This window comes from Periplaneta americana, chromosome 16, assembly GCF_040183065.1.
Source record: "Periplaneta americana isolate PAMFEO1 chromosome 16, P.americana_PAMFEO1_priV1, whole genome shotgun sequence".
NCBI classification, from domain to species: domain Eukaryota; kingdom Metazoa; phylum Arthropoda; class Insecta; order Blattodea; family Blattidae; genus Periplaneta; species Periplaneta americana.
The window spans coordinates 64,571,221-64,588,074 of record NC_091132.1 but is presented as its reverse complement, the minus strand read 5'-3'; the positions used below and the strand labels follow the sequence as shown (position 1 = coordinate 64,588,074).

Here is a 16,854-nt window from a genome sequence, read left to right as displayed (position 1 = left end):
CAGAAAAAATGACCATTATGAAAAACGGTTTAGGAAGCAGAGTTTAGGCAAATGATTAGGAAAATAGCCATTAGGAAAAATGGTTATTATGAAAGTCATTTCAGGAAAAATTACTGGGAACGGATGGCGAAAGACAGAGAGATCTTGGGAGTCCGAAGCAGTAAGGAGGTAGGCGAGCGGGTCGACTTGAGTGGCACAGGTGGTGGAGAGACTGAGAAAGATCTTGCGGATCCCGGAGCAGCGAGGAGGTAGGGCGAGCGGGCTGACGTTGAGTGGCACAGGTGGTGGAGAGACTGAGAAAGACCTTGCGGATCCCGGAGCAGCGAGGAGGTAGGGCGAACGGGCTGACGCTGAGTGGCACAGGTGGTGGAGAGACTGAGAAAGACCTTGCGGATCCCGGAGCAGCGAGGAGGTAGGGCGAGCGGGCTGACGTTGAGTGGCACAGGTGGTGGAGAGACTGAGAAAGACCTTGCGGATCCCGGAGCAGCGAGGAGGTAGGGCGAGCGGGCGGACGTGAGCGGCACAGGTAGTAGCGGCGGCGCGGAGATCGATAGCCCAGCAGCAGGGAGCAGAGCGGCGTGGCGCGGCGCGGGCGGGCGGGTGGATCTGCTCGCAGTGCTCCGTGGTCCCGGCCGGCGGCGCGGCGCTGTTCACTTGTCTCTCCGCCGCGCGTGCGAACCCACCGCGAGAGTGAACGCTTTGCTTATGGAAACTCCAGTGCACAGTGCGACGACTATCTCGGCCAAATTTCGTATCTGACCCAGTGACAAAAAATTGTGATTATGTCAGCTTTCTATTGGATTAAAAACTTCTGCAATAATAGATTCCTCAAGTACTTCATCTGAAGATGGAATCTATTAAGAAAGGGCTTACAGAGATCCCAGGTCATGTGACGTCACAGAGGTCAAGACAGGCTGCGGTAAGTACAGGCCAAGGTCAAGGTCACATGGAGTGCCTGCTACTGTTAGGGGCGTCGTTAAAACATATTGCGTACGTGAATCATAATTATTATAACGTAGAAGTATGGCGGCTTTACGACTGCAGCGCTAATTGTTCCGTGACTACTAAATAACACTGTATCAATTACATTGTTCATGTAACGTCAAAACGTAAAGTAGATATAAATAACATGAGTGCGATGTATCATGTGATTGCTTTGATATTCGAACCGTGTCAACAAGACAGATCCGTCGCTTCTTTAGAAAGGAGCATTCGATCCGTTTTGTTCTATTATGCGGTGCAAAAGAAACAAGAGAGTTTGGCTGAAGGGAAAAGTTTTTTACGATTTTATAATTTGTTCAATATTTTTATGAAAGGACGTATTTTGCCTGTAAATCCGCAATATTAGAGAAGCTAGTGCCATCTTTAGTTATTCATTTTAAGGCTACTGTATACATTATATTTTAAACCTGTGGCTGAAGAAAACAAAGGAAATCTTAAATTAAAATAGTCCCTATTGAGGAATTGATGCAATATATTGTTTGAGAAGTGAGTGTAGTGTTAATTTTAATCTCAGAGTTTGATGCGTCATAGCAGGAAAACCATTAAGTGCAGCTACTTCTCTTCAGTATATGTAAAGAAGACGCATTTTTACACTTTGTGTGCAGTTAATTCATCGCTTTTACATACATGTTTGCTATATTGAACCTGTTGTACACACTCGCAAGCTGTTACTACTTCACACATCACTGCAATTACCGCCCGTAACTCTGAAATGTAAATACGCATCCTGGACCTTCATCTCGTGAAGACGCGGAGGATGTTTTGTCGGGCTTCACGCTAGCCCAAGCTGGAGTCAATACCGTGAACATGGTAGTCCGTGATGTCTCCGCGCCTATTTGCTGGACCGGAAATATTTGTCCCCCAGGGTTACTGTGCCTCTACTTTGATTTGTGTCGACAGATTTCTGCGTCCAATTTTCACAGTCTTTTTTTTTTCTCTTTCTCTTTATATGAACATACAGAGAAAATTATATGAAACTGAAAACACAGATTTCGACATTTTTTTACTGTAATGTATGTTTTTAGCTTCACTGATATCGAAAGTGAATTTTTGGCTTGCCATTTCTGTGTGCAGCGTTTCCTCTCGGTAGTTTTTCTGCTCTCATTAATTTCCTCTCTAACTTTTCTCTTGTATGAGGAAAAGTGTTAAGTCGTATAATTAATAAAGGATTCTGTTCATAACTTATTCCATGTCTTACAGTTTTTTAATTATTAGTAAATTATGCACATAAAATACAAAAATTTTATCATTGAGCAAACCGGAAGTCCATACGTAGACGACCTTTGAGATAAACGAGTGATGACGCCCGTCTTGACTATAATGATTGTTATGATGCTGAAAATTACTGTGACAATAACTCTGACGATGATCATGGCTATAAAGAAGACAGAGGATAGAGGATAATAACTATGGTGCAACAATGATAATTACTATAACAAAGATAAAGAAGATGACTGTGATAATGAAGAAATAGTGACTAACAATGACGATGACAATGACATTAGTGACGATAATTATGACAGTGATAATTGCAATGATAATGGAAATTATAACAGTAGATTAATGATATTGAGCGGGCCCTAGTTCAAATTCTGGTTGGGAAAAATTACCTAGTTGAGGTTTTTTCCGAGGTTTTCCTTCAACCAATGAGAAAATGCTGCGTAACTTTCGGCGCTGGACCCTGGACTCATTTCGCTGGCATTGTCAGTTTCATTTCACTCAGACGCTAGATAACGATCGCAGTTTATAAAGCATCGTAAAATAAACCAATTAAAAACAAAACATAATAATATTGACAATGATAATTGAAATCGCAGTGATATTAACAAAAGATGATACCGTAGTAATAATAAAAATGATGACGATAATAATGGTAACGATAAAGAAAATGATGGTGATAATTACGACGATGATGACAATGACAATGATAATGAAAATGATAATGACGGTGATTATGACGATAATAAATATAACAGTGATAGTAATAATAATTATAATAATGTTAGTGATGACAATAATAATCGCTATATTGATGATGATGATGATGACAATGATAATGCTAGTGGTAACGATAAAGAAAATGTTAGTAATTTTGATGACGATGACGATGATAATGATTATGAAAATGATGATGATGATTATGGCAATAATAAATATGACAATGTTAGTGATAATGGATAATGATAATGATAGTGATGACAATAATAACCGTGATGTTAATGATGATGACGATGACAATGATAATGACGATGATAATGGTAATATCAATAATAACGACAATAGCAGGTCTGTTAATAAAGGAGATAATAATAGTGACATTGATAATAACAATGGCGATGGCAATAATGACAGTGATGATATTGACAATGACGATGATAATGTTAGAATGATAATGACGTCGATGATGATAATGGTAAATGATGATAATAATAATGACAATGATGACAATAATCGTGATGTTAATGATGATGACGATGATAGTGGCAATGTCAATAACGACAATAGGCCTGTTGATAAAGGAAATGATAATACTGACATTGATAATAACAATTGTGGAGGCCGAGACGTAGATGGGAGGATAATATTAAAATGAATTTGAGGAAGGAGGGATATGATGATAGAGACTGGATTAATCTTGCACAGGACAGGGACCGATAGCGGGCTTATGTGTGGGCGGCAATGAACCTGTGTGTTCCTTGAAAGCCATTTGTAAGTAAGTATTGATAATAACAATGGCGATGGCAATGATGACAGTGATGATATTGACAATGACTATGTCAATGTAAGGATGATAATGACGCTAATGATGAACGACAGAAAAATGAAATCTCTTGCTATTAATAACTTCTCCATTTTTAATAAGGAAGAGTGTTAGCTGGAAGAACATATACCCAATGTCCCCAAAAATATTTGTTTGAAAGCAATAATTTGTTTATGCAAAACGATGCCTCAAACTAAAGCTTCTCAAACAAAATGTTTGCGTTTCAAAGTTACCTATCGACACGATTTTCTTCTCTCTTTGTATTAGTAGTTGATAGTAATATCCGTGTGTGAAACTCGAGGGGCGAAGTGATAGTATCTCCTCGGTTGGAGTGTATGTACTAGAAAATTCCTTCACTCCGACAAGACACGCAATCCAGTTGCGTGGAAATGTGCATATAATTCTTGGAAGCTTTGCAGCCATTGTAGAACAGAGATATATAGACGTGCGTTTCAGTCAACGCTTCGCTGGAATGCAAACTTATCTTTAAATTAATTTAAAGAGCAATGAATTTTCCGAGCTTAATGAGAGTAACTATGTGCCTGCTAAATGATTTACATTTCAAACTTATTAACATCTCCACTACACACTAGCAAATAGATGCCTGTGAAGCGACAGCTTAGGTAGAATAAACTGCGTTAAGTTAAAAAAAACTAAAAAATTGTAGAGTGTGTTTGACCAAAGATTAATTTATTGAAAATACTTCTTTTGCCCAACCTTAATATAGTTAGTTGAAGCTTCTCCGAAAGAATCTGATAGGTTCATGTGAGATTTCTAAAGAAGAAGCTGTTGCGGAACGTATTTTCTGTGAGTACTTCGATTCTTCTGTTATCATTTAAATACAGCTTCATTATAACTTCTTCTTCATCTACTCGGATCACGGTTTAGCAGCCCGTTACGTCTTCAAAATTTGTATTATCAGACCATCTAGTCTTTGGTCTTCCGTCATCCCATTTACTTATTCTGTGTGACCGAGGATTTATTTGAATAATCTATTCTTTTCCATTCGTTTTGTATTATGCAGATATCAGTTCTGTTTTGTTGAATATCTTCATTTCTTCAATGGTCCAGTAAAGTGAGACAGGAACATTTAGGAGGAAATTACTTTTACTTAAGTCGATATTCATTTTGATTGTTTGATGAAACAGCTAATGTTTCATCCACATGAAACATTTTAATAAGGAGAGTGTAATTAAAATGTTATTACTTAAAACTACGTTACATCTTTTAAAAATGCATATGTCTCTGTAAGAGAGAAGTTTTATATCACATTCTTATTCAATTTGGTATTCCCAAGAAACAAGTTCGTTTAATTAAAATGTGTCTCAGTGAAACGTACAGCATAGTCCGTCTGACGCTTTTCCAATTCACTGTGGGCTGAAGCAAGGATATGCAATATCATCTTTACTTTTTAATTTTGCTCTAGAATATTCCATTAGGAAAGTCCAGGGAAACAGAGATGGATTCGAAATGAACTGGTTACATCAGCTCCTTGCTTATGCGGATGATGTGAATATGTTAGCATACAACCCACAAACTATTAGAGAAGCAAATAATGAGATAGATTCGGAAGTAAATTCCGACAGGACAAAGTATATGATTATGTCTCGTGACCAGAATATTGTACGAAATGGAAATACTATAAAAATTGGAGATTTATCCTTTGAAAAGGTAGAAAAATTAAAACATCTTGAAGCAATAATAACAAATAAAATGATACTCGAGAGAAAATTAACCGAAGAATAAATATAAATATTTATTCGGTTGCGAAGCTTTTGTCATCTAGACTTCTTTAAAAAAAATGAAAGTAGAATTTATAAAACAGTTATATTACCAGTTGTTCTGCATGGTTGTGAAATTTGGACTCTCACATTGAGAGAGGAACAGAGGTTAAGGGTGTTCGAGAATAAGATGCTTAGGAAAATATTTAGGGCTAAGAGTGATGAAATTCCAGGAGAATGGAGAAAGTGACATAACGCAGAACTACATGCCTTGTATTGTTCACCTATCATAATTAGGAACATTAAATCCAGACGTTTGAGATAGGCCTAGGCAAGGCATGTAATACATACCTATGGATGAATACAAAAATGCACAATTATAGAGTGTTAGTTGGGAGACCTGAGGGAAAGAGCTTTGGGGAGGTCAGGTCTTTTCATTGAAAAATCCATAATGACACGTGTGGCAGACAAAGTCCCAGTTCGGGTTTTTCTCGGGGTTCTCGCGTTTTTCCCCATATTAAGCATCTACATCATTCCGTCACCATTTCTCCATTTCTTCATCATTCCATAGCATAATCAATTTAAGAGAGTAATGTGTTATGATAATAAATGATTGAAAGTATTTTAGTTTTTTCCCCCCTTTACATGTACAGAAATTTGATCCCAACAAATGTGACATTGTAAAATTCCTTTGCAGAACGAAAATTTACATTTCTTAGGATCACATTTCTGCACACTTAAAGGACAGAACTAAAATTCTTTCATGCATTTATTATAATAAGAGACTGCTCTTTTAAATTAATTAAGCATATTGGGAATTCAATCAAAACACGCTATGAAATGTTTCTATATAGCAATTTTTATCTCGGAAAGGAAGTAAAAATGAGAAAAATTGTATTAAACTTTCTCTTATGAAATATCTCAAAGAACAGCCCCTGAAATTAATGACATTACTTACGGTTCATTCTGTTACTAAGAATAGAACTATGTAGTAGCTATATTTTACGTAAAAAGTTTTATTTCTACCTCCAAGATAGTATCAGAATTGTTATACGATCAGAGTTTCCAGGTTCTCTCGGGTCTAGGGGTTTTCGCCAACGGAAATTTCGTCACAGGTATAAATAGACACATTGTTTTAGTACCTAATAGTATGTATGGTCACACTGTGTGTTTTGGTCACGTTGCAAAATAGTCATAATGGTGGGTTTCATCACGGAAAAATTCAACACAGGCATAGATGGTCACAGATAAATGTTTATATTGTTTCAGAGTTGGTTGTACAATTTTACGACTAAAAATTTCCAGCAATATTGTGTCCAATCGCTAGCAGATGACCGAGAATATCGTCACTATTCTTATAATTCTCGTAGCGTTCCACAATCCTAGAAATCCTGGCATCTGTATTAAGATACTTTCTCTTCTTCTTGGTGGGTGAGAAGCTAGACTGCAATCTTTCGATGTCTCGATCAATTACCGCTATCTCATTCTGTAGCTTTTGAAGAACATGAAAAAATTAAGGATATGGTTTTCCCATCAAGGTATTAATTCTCCTATGCCATGCTTCGCAAGTATTAGAGTGGAGCGGGGGAAGTTGCCTAACTTTTTGTTTGATTGAAAATTTAAGATACTGTTCATTTAGTTTTGAATTTCATATTGGAATAACAAAGTATGGAAGGTATTTTAAAACTAAATTTTTGGTACAAGACAGAAAATATTAATTACCTTGTTTATAGATACAGATTTTCTTATTACCTGCACTGTAGGCATCTTTTCCCAATAGTCAGATAAGATGACAAATGCAATTAACACATTTACTGATAAGAACAAGTGGCAGAATGAGTTAGCTTCCACTCTACAGACATTCAACTGTCTCAGTGATCATGAAGACATGCGCGTGGTGTTCTCTCTTCGAAGTATGTGATACTACAAAGAAATAACCATCTTCCCCCGATAGTCATCTCACCCCTATTCACACTAGTTGTTCTCGGTAAATTGTGAAGAGAACATTGATAACAGTTTCAGATATTTGGAGCGAAAACTGATTGCTGGTGTCCTTTACCGCGCCTACGACCTCTGATATAGTTATCTTCAACATAGTTAAGGATTACAGACAATAAATTATCTGCATTTTCTATCAGCAGATCAAAAGCTTCTAAAATATCGTCCACTGGAACGAAATCCAATGTAAATAAAGAGTGGAACTGTGTTCTTAGTTGTTCATTTTCTTCTCTGCGATATTCTTCAGATAGTCCTTCTAACTGTATTCATGAAGTACTAACATTGTAAGTGTCGAAAATGTAATGTGTGACGAGAATTCCGCATGTCAACAAATTTATGACGAAAACGCCGGATTCCGGTTCACTCATAAGGAATCCAGGGCAGGTGATGATACTGGTTACTATAACGTGACTACATATTTTAATTAATTAAATTCACATTACAACGGATTTTATTCGTTAAATATTTCAACTATTTATAGTAAATAGGGCCTAAACTTTTAATTTTGCTACATTTTTGCATATATCATGAAATTTCCTTTGAATTACTGTATTGATAAATTCTGAAAAAATAATGCAATATTACAGCCTGATCTTAAACATAACAAATGAATTATACAGTGCTTAACTCCTATCAATAATAAATCAAATTCCAAAGAGAGTAAAACATATTAATTTATTTTTTTAATTTAAACAAACTTCCCCTAAAATAGGAGTTGCCCTAAAGGACAAGGTATATCAAATAATTATACATGCATTAGTAAATGCGTAAAATTTCTGTGAGAAATATAATTATTATTGATGTGCTATTAATTTACTTTATATATGTGATTTCTCAGAAGATAGATTCAATAATAATAATAATAATAATAATAATAATAATAATAATAATAATAATAATAATAATAATAATAATAATAATAATAATAATAAAATAATACCTACTATAGTATTATCGTTTTTATTTCAATACAACACGATAGGAGGCGCCAGTTGGCTTTGACGACTACATTAAACATAGGTTCGACAGAGTCTTGACAATATGTATAAGGAATTTTTAACATAATTTTATAGAAATAAGCAGACAATTTTATTTTTCAAATTTGTTTGATATTCTGGGACAAATATAACTCAAACCAGGACACAGGACAAACCATTAAAATCCAGAACAATACTGGGTAGCCCAGTTCGCCTGGCAACCCTAAATATGATCCTTCGGATGTTGTATGGACTCTTTACTTTAAAAGTGACAATAAATAAGGAACTAATAATGTTGTTCTCCTATGCAAGAGGAAATTAACGATGGGATTTCTGGTATGCAATAACATAAACTTACGTCTTGCGTCTTTAGTTTATTTAATTAGCATCTCTGAAATATTGAATTGTACGACAGACTACCATTCTTATGAAAGCTCCGGGGACTCACCTATAAATTGACTTAAAGCCTAATGAATTTCTCTTCGCAAGTCTGCATCTTCCAACTTCTGTCATATATATAGCAACCAAATTTACGTCTTCCGCCTCCGATGTATTTAATTACCTTCTTTGAAATATTCAATTCTACAACAGAATACTGTCTCACGCTGCCGTGTCAAGTCAACTATAAAATTGTTTATAAAATGGATTTAACTTCCTGCGAAAGGCTAGAGAATCATAATACTTCCTTTCCCGAAAGACAAAGGCGTAAATTCTCATTCCTTGATTTGAATGTATGTATTGTATGATTTGAAGTTTTGATTTGGTATTTATTTATTATGAAATCGAGTTGCCATTGTCAGTAGAGCGACAAACCATGGACATGATTATTCCGAATTAAATTACGTGTGAAAATAGCATTTCTCATCTCGTTATAATTTTCAGAACAGCTCGGGGTGCACTCAGGCCAGTATTTTTTACCTGGTCTCTCATGGGAGCAAAAGGCTACCAAAGCGTAGTACTGAGTACGTCATTGTATTACAGAAATTAAGAAGAATGGGAACTAAAGCGTTGGTTTTTCTGAACCTACACATGCGAGGTGCGAGACTACACGAGAGATAGTGAGTGGTTTCTATAGCTGCGAAGTGCGAAGTCTGCGCACCTCGTAGCTATAGAAACCACTCACTATCTCTCGTGTAGTCCCGATTTGTGAGAGGCGGGCCTCGCACCACGCATGCATCGGTTCAGAATAACCAAGGCTTTAGTGTTTCAGTTTCCTACATGCCTCATTTGCACACAGATATTTTGACTTTATTTATTTATTTATTTATTTACATATTTATTTATTTATTTATTTACTAGCTGTACCCGTGCGCTCCGCTGCACTTATTATAAATAAATATAAAGTAATTACATAATTAAAATAGAACATTGGGTCCAGGGAACATTCATGTTTGATAGAAGAATAAATCGTTTAATAATAGTAATAATAATAATAATAATAATGATAATAATAATAACAATAATAATAATGACATCATTTAACCTGGCAGAGTTAAGGCCATAAGGCCTTCTCTTATGCTACTTAATTTAAATTGTATTTAAATAATTAAAATGCTATCATTTTGGTCCAGAGACCACTCATTTGTGCAAAGATAATTCGTTTAACATTTTTCTAAATTAGTCTTGAATGCATCCTTTAATAAATCACTCCAAATTAATAGAGTTGATTGTGTACGGAGATCATTTTTATGTTAACCTTACTGTGCATCTTTTTTTTTTTTTTGTTAAGTTTATTTTATTCACGCCTTAACATCTGTGGTCATGTCGCGTGTTTAGAATGTGTGGGTATATCAGCAGGCCGCGTTTACTCTTGTTGAGTTCCTGTTTCTATTGTGTGTTGTAGATGGCTTGTGTTCATGTAACTGATTATAGACTTTGATTAATGTTTTTGGTATTGGTAATTGAGGCGGTGATGGCATGTATCTTTCCAATCCCAGTCAGATTGGTAAGCCACGAGGTTTGAATGCGTGTCCTATCAAAATTTTGCCTGGAATAAAACTTATCGGAAATAATTTTTAAAGAAATTTTTGTTATGTAACATTTTTCACAAAAATCAATAATAAGCAAGATATTTCGGTTTATTTAATTCAGGCCCCCTTATAACCCCCCTTTTAAATAAAGTATTTTGAATGCCATATAGCCTAAAATCTAAGTTACAACGAACTTAATTTATGTTCCAATTTTCATCGAAATCCGTTCAGCCATTATCGCGTGAAAAGGTAACAAACATCCAGACAGACAGACAGACAAACAAAAATGTCAAAAAAGCGATTTTCGGTTTCAGTATGATTAATTATACATGTTAACACCAATTATTTTTGGAAAATCGAAAATTACCAGAAAATTTTCGCTTACAGATTTATTATTAGTATAGATTTATTTAACTATTTCTCTTTCAAGATACATAACAGATTTGCAAGTATGTTCCATGGCGGTGGAGACTACTGTCGTGCATTACAGGCGCAATGTTCGGTTCAAGTTTGTCAAGTACTGCGAAGTTCGATATTCGCCGATGTTCGCTCTGCAGAACGAGGCCTGTAGTGTTTGTTCCACCTTGTTATAAAAATATTCGCTCTCCACTCATATTTTAAACTCTTAAGAATTTTAGCACATATCTTGCGGTTAGTTTTTCGTATGAAATAAGAAAAAGTTTTTATTGTCTTGGTTGCCTCTCCCATGTTCGAACATTGCAAGACACTAGTGGAGACACTCCATTCGCCCGGAAGATGTACGACATACCTTTCGGTAATAACATAATATATTGTCGAGTTACATTGTTTTTGTCGCTTCGGTAAAAAAAAAGTTGCTGGCAAACAGCTGTTGAATGCGAGCACGCAAGAGCTGTACTCATTACTGAAGAGGGTAATATTCTTTTGAATACTGCGTCTACAATAAAAAATATTTTGCAGGAAATTCCTTGATTTCTACATTCTCAACCCAACTGCAATATATAGTCGTTCATTTTATGAAACCTCCTATGTGACAGTACAGAGAATATATTTTTTTCTGGGCGAAGAAAAAAAGTAATTAAAAATGTCAATAGGCCTACATAAGAATATTAGATAATTCGGTAGAAAAAGTTGGTGAAAATGATGGACATCAATGACAACATCGAAATCAAGCATAGTTATATTCCGCATAGTTAAGCGCTGAACGTGGCTTATTGCAAGAACAACCAGTCTCAATTTTTCATCAAATTCAGATAATTTGTGCAAACAACTAAACAACTGAAAATACTCTGTACTTTTATACGCAAGTGAAATCTCTAAGGGCTCCTTAAGAGCTACAGACAGTTAAAATCACAAAATAAATTGCACTTACAATCAACATTATGATATTATAATGCTGTTACATGACAGAAAGCAGTCAAAGAAGAATCGTGTTCTTGTGTCAACGAAAAAGAAAACATATCTGATCCTTGAATATATGAAGACAAGATATAGAAAAAAATAACTGACATCGAACTGCTTTGAAGTGAAAGGTTTTCTGCAAAAAGTGACTTCTCTTCAGAATCTATGCAGGGTGATTCACGAGGATTTACCGTCCATTACGGAGCTTATTTCCGTAGAAATTCTGAGCAAAAAATGTCATATAAACTTTTATCCTAATCTCAATATTTTCAAAGTTACATTAATTTGAAGTTGATAGTAAAATGCCTTTTTTTTAGTTTTAAGGGTAAAAAATATTACAAATAGAGAATGAACTATTCAGAAGTGTCATTTCTTTATATGGCTAGTGTTCTGAAGCCAAAAATCTGTTGTTAATTGTTTTGCAGAGATTTTATTTTTCAATTTTTAACTAAAAATGACATCATTCTTACGCACTCATAAAAATTGTTACAAATCATACGACTGTAGGAACTTGATTCTTTACAGTTTAATTATGCATCCTAATGTACAACTTGAAGAATTTACAAGAGTGGCGTGATTTTTAATAATTTTTGTGATAAATGCGTAAGAAAATGTAATTTTGTAGTTAAAAAAAATCTGTACGAAGCAACTATGGAATTCACAACACATTTTTAGCTTCAGAATACTAGCTAATTAAAGAAATTATACTCCTGAATAGTTCATTCTTTATCTGTAAAATTATTTTACCCTTAAAATTCAAGAATAATGATATTTTACAAACAACTTCAAATTAATGTAATTCTGACAATATTGACTTTAGGACAAATGTTTATATGACATTTTAGATCCCAAAAGTTGTAAATGTTCACCATTGAAAGAAGCCACGTATGTCAAATATCTGGATATCATTATTGATCAGAATTTAAAATGGCCTCATCACATTACTTATCTTTGTAAGAGGCTTCGTAAAACAATTTATAAATTCGTTAATCTTCGATGCTACTTACCCATTAGAGTTCTACGAAATGTTTATTTGGCCATTATTCAGTCTATCATTCAATATGGTATAATTGTTTGGGGTGGAAGTACAAAAATTAATCTTAGTCCGTTAAATTTACTACAAAAAAGAATAATTAAAATTTGTTTGAAGAAACGTTTCGATTATCCAACTAAATTAATTTATTCTGAATTTAATGTATTTAATATTGAATAAATTTATAAGTATACGCTGTTAAAATTTTATCATAAAAATCGTAATAAGTTTGTATTACAGACACATAATTATGACACAAGACGAAATATTAATTCAACATTAGTAGAACCTAAATGTATCACATCTGCTGGTCTAAAGCATAGCGTTAATTTTGGCCCTCGGTTGTACAATGCTTTAACTAAATTACACCCAGAACTTCTAACATGTAACCTACTAACATATAACAAGAAAATTAGAAACGTGTTAATATCTTCAACTTGATTAAATAAATTTATAACCTATGTGTATGAATTAATCAACCTATATTATATTTGCATTCTATAATTTTGAAATATATAGTCCTACTTTTCACGTGCGATATTATTCTTCTCTAGTGTTAATATTATATTATATAATTCCATTGCCGCTGTAATTTAAATTTTAGTTCCTATTTTATTTTACTTATTTATTTTTATTATTATTATTTTTTTTCTATATTTCTCTTATATTAATATTGCATTATATAATTTCTGTAACTGTAATTTTAATTCTATTTCCTATTTTATTTTATTTTATATTTTCTTATAGGCCTATTAATATTATATCTGAACTGCGACCGAACACGAGCGCTGCTCATTCGGTCTCAAATTTTGTTAATACTACTGTATCTCCTTTTTTATATTGGTTGTATTATTTTATTTCTATTGCTCTTGTTTGTTTGTAATTATATTATTCTGTATATTTAAATTTAAATAAATAAATAAATAAATAAATTTTTTGTTCAGAATGTCTTCGGAAATAAGCTCCGTAAGGGACGGTAAATCCTCGTGAATCACCCCGTATATTAAAAAGATTATCGTGAGATCTTCCGTCATCAATATGTAAGATGATTATCTTTAAAATATGGGACTCCGTGCCGTAATCGTGTATACCAGAAATGCTTCCTAGGAAATGCAGTAGAAATGAAAGCGAAGAACGAGGCGCATATGAAGAGCGCGTTGCATTTAAAGGTGCCAAATCATCGGCAGCTGTTACGTTGACACATATTAGAAATGGCGACACGGATTTAGAAACGGTGAAATGATTGATGACTGTTCATTGAAAAATAGGTAAAAGTTAATGACTTAAGTTACATTTATGAAACGACTCTCATGTTCTCAAATAATTTTGTATTATAGTTTGATTAACTGTAAAATTTCAATGCATATAGTGTTGGGTTAGAGTATTCTTGTTCTACTCCTTGATTAATTATTTCACTCGATTAGCTAGTAGCTGTTCCATACGTAATCTATTATGCAACAAAACATACATGTCACTAATACTCTCTTGACAGTATGGTTCCGACGGCAAGCTCGGTTCAGTTATTTACTAAATTGCTTTTGGACGTAATTATCTGAGAACTATGAAAATTGAAGGTTGGTAATGTTGACACAAGGTGTTTAATCTCGATCAGTTTTCTCACATTGTGGTTGTTCTGTACCATCGACACTTCTCTATGATGCATTGCAAGTAAAGGTCCTCTTGGTAGCCACTTACGGAACGATGACCTTGCTCCAGATGCGACTTTCCATTGGTGTACCTATGCACTTGTCTATTAAATTTTTTACTGTAACGACTATTTTCTCATAACTAGGTTTACTGAACTAGAAAATTTGTTGTGGAAATTATGATAAAAGGCTATTTTGTAATTGTTCACAAATGGTAGCGCACCCAAAAACAAATCCTGCGAACTGAGATTCGATTTCCAAAACAAAATTCATTCACTCATTCACTGAATTTTTCAGCATTCTCCAATTTTTCCTATTTTCCGCCTTCCTGTTAGGTAATCTCTGCATACAATCCATATACCTTAATGCCGTCTATAATATATCTTCTTATGCCCCGAACTTTTCTCCCGTTCACCATTCCTGCCAGTGCATCCTTGAGTAAGCAGTAAACCAACTTCCTTTCCTCTTCCTGTTCAGTTTCAGATTATGCTTCCTTCACTCACTCTTTCTACCACAGATACATTTCTTATTCTGCCTGTCCATTTCCCACTCACCCTTCTTCTTCATGTCCACATTTCCAATGCTTCTAGTCGTTTCTCTTAACTTCGTCGTACTGTCTATGTTTCTGCTCCATACGAAGCCACATTCCACATAAAACACTTCACTTGTTGAATTAAACAAAAGACTATCACTTCAAATCTGGACATGTTATACATCTTTGGATCCATAATTTAGAGAGGAGCAAAAATATGTAGTAATATACAGTATTCCATTTGAAATAAGAAAGTTAGGGTAATTTCCGATTAAACAGGAAATGGTATTTAAATAACACTTGCAAATGTTTGTGTATTCTGTATCACTTAAACACTTCCCCAAATGTCACGTAAATGGTAGCATAACGGGTAAAATATATTTGGAGTCTACCAGAATCAAGTATATATCCTCTGATTGAGGTTCTGTCTGATATTTATCTCTATTATCAGGCAGTACATCTCACTTGACGATATGTGTAAGAGGAAGAACAATTGTTTGTCTGCATCTGAAGTCTGACTAATGTAATATGTAGCTAGTCGGCGACGTATGCAATGGAGGGGGAAAGGAACTGGCCACCCTACCCTATTATCTTCTAGTCTAATTGCCTCATATATATATAATGTTCCTCCGCATGTTACAGTTTGGCCATAAAAGACATAGCGTAATCATAGATATTCTTAATGCTTATGTGGGTTCCTTTATTTGGCACTTTACATGTTAACAACAATGATATAGTAACAAAAATTAGACAAAAATATATGCACTGTAACATTTGCCACATAACATCCACTAGCATTGTTGTGGTTTCATCCAGCGCCGTATTTTCTCGTCTTCGACAGCTTTTCTTATCCTATTGATGGTACCGGTACCTATATTCGTAGGAAGGCTTTAAGTCATATTTCTTTAGGATTGTTTCTAGGTGAACTTTCCTATGTGCATATCTTTCAATAAAAAACTCTTTGACATACTTATTGTCTCTTTTGTCAATTGACACGTACTATCATTAAAAACACAAATAGCGAAAAGATTAAGTTTGAATATTTGATTGTCACCCGGAAATTGAAGGCATAATATCTTAATTATTCTTATTGACTTAATGTTTCAATTCTGTTTTGTTCTTTACATTATTTGTGAATGGAAATATTTTCTCTTCTCTTATGGCCACATGACACATTTTACAAAATTTGAACTTTTCCTATTTTTATAGAAAAATATTCCTTTTGTAATTCCTGTGCAAATGTAGTGTACGTAAAACGCTTTGTACTCGGTGTTTTCGGCAACTTCACTGTGCAAGTAGAAATTCCAATCAACCGATTAATGTACGCGAAAGAGTATTTAAAGAATGGTAAAACGAGTGTGTTTAGTTACTAGTTTGATAAAGGCAGCTAATTGTCCTTTTTGGCGAAGTGCGCCATTTTATCTACGTATCGTGATCTAAAAGAACTAAACTGTATACAGCTCATACATTCTGTCAAGACACTCGCGATGTGCAGTACGGGAACAACGTTTCTGTGAAGAGGGTAGGAGTAGACGGGAAGGTCGGGCGTGTACTTACCGAGTTCAAGTCAAAAACTAACCCATTCCCCTATAATTCGTAAGTAGACTCATCCGATTTCGTGCGCAGCTCTGTAGGAAGAGTGGGGGAGTGTCTTGACAAAATGCATGAGCTGTACTACTCGCTCCTACCTCGTGACGTCATGGCTAAAAGCCCTATACTGCTTGCAGCTAACTTCAATTCAGTGTCTGGGTGACCCGTGACCGAGCTCTATTTATAATCGTAAATTTTTTAGCAAGGGCTATACCGTTTGGCGGGCTGTCTATGTATGGACATT

At 34.7% G+C, this 16,854-nt stretch overlaps 1 protein-coding gene across 1 annotated transcript in view; it reads left to right on the top strand.

The window, feature by feature from the left end:
- Positions 1-578: 578 nt before the first annotated feature.
- Positions 579-16,854, top strand: part of LOC138691390 (uncharacterized) — a 1,027,639-nt gene continuing 1,011,363 nt past the window's right edge. The window contains exon 1 of the mRNA XM_069813303.1: positions 579-919. The gene's annotated coding sequence lies outside the window, so the exon portion shown is untranslated. The remainder of the gene's footprint in view (positions 920-16,854) is intronic.